The sequence below is a fragment of the Penaeus monodon genome, chromosome 23, assembly GCF_015228065.2.
Source record: "Penaeus monodon isolate SGIC_2016 chromosome 23, NSTDA_Pmon_1, whole genome shotgun sequence".
NCBI lineage: Eukaryota > Metazoa > Arthropoda > Malacostraca > Decapoda > Penaeidae > Penaeus > Penaeus monodon.
In genome coordinates, this window is record NC_051408.1 from 186,838 (window position 1) to 188,419 (window position 1,582).

Below are 1,582 nucleotides of genomic sequence, written 5' to 3' on the forward strand. Positions count from 1 at the left end.
GTGCGCGGTTCCGTCACCATAAGAGCATCATCAAGGAGGTAGTAGTAGACCACAACCGGGCGTATTCTGCACACCTGGCCTGTGCCCTCCACGTGTTCAGTGAAATAGCCGCTGAACGCAATACCTAAATGCGAAGACTCGTATATACATCATAGTCTGTAGTCTAAATATCAGCAACTGATTATTTTTACATCTAAGTAAATACAGATCATAATCGTGTGAACTTTCTAGACAGTCATATGAATGGATTAATGAAGAGCTCTCTCAAATATGAAGTTCATGCGTCCACTCGTAACACACTGACTGGTTTTAGTGAATAGCCTTTGAAGTAAATATTTTGTGAAATGCGAAATTAGAATTTTTTTTAAAGATATCCCTATTTTTAATATGAAGCTCATTTTGATTATCATTTTGTCCCAATAATGACCATACTTGCAATGAACAATAGAATTTAAAGATTTGCCATATCATCCGAGTTACCCATTTCTGTGCTGGTTACTAGTGGGAATAGTTTACATGTTTCAAAGCGTAAAAAAAAAAAAAACATACTAGATAAATCTTATTCACTGCTATTTAAAAAATGTCTTCTCCAATGCTGATTTATGATTGCACATCTAACACCTATTGCAAGCAAACAATAAAGTTAATGATACTGTTAAGTTATGTAACTACTCCTTATTCATCTGACTCTGCGTCGGGTAGCATTGGCGAGAACAGAGCGAAAGGGGCGTGTCACTCTTCCTCCTTCTCCAAGGACAGCCCATTCTGGTAGGGAATCTGGCGGATTCTCGAGCGACGCCGACACCGACTGCGGAACGTTCCTTTCTGAAGAGATGCGCTTTTACGAGATTTCTGAAAGAGAGATCTTTTGGACATGATTAGCTCATGTGACTGAGTTCCAAATAATCGGCCATTAGAAAAATCTTGGCAAACGCACACTGATAAGCGAAAATCAAGCATCTATTCATATGCATATTAACATAAAATTCAGTAGTTGTTTTTCCTTCTATTATATTACATAAGTATTGCAAAACAGAACACCTTCATCAGTGTTTTGACAAGTAATCTTCACTAGAGATTTGCCGCTTCCCTTGGTAAGTTCACATTTCCCACGTTCAACTCTCATTTAGACATTTACCGAGCAAGATCTTGACTGTTCGTCTCGGAGAGAATGGGCAGAGATGCTGGTTTTACGAGGGGCACACCCTTCTTCCAACCCAGGCTTTGCTTTATGGGTTTCTGTAAGGCCTGGGGAGGAAGAGAATTTTTGAGAATTATAGAACACATATGCAGCGCCACTGTGTAAACATGATAGAGATTTGTCATCAAACACACATATGGTCCAGACGATGCAACACTGGATTCTGATGCCCTGGTCGTTGGATAAAAACAGTTACAAAAGAAGGGGCATAAGCTCTATGGCAGAATGTTGTCTATGCAATCGCAAGGTACAAGTTTCACGCTTTGTCAGCACCTCGCAGCCTACTCGACTGAAAGTACTCGCTTCATGGGTCAAAATCGGAAAGGAGAGACATCCTACCGCGTTACCCCGGGCACGGAATGCATACTCCTCTACGGGCAT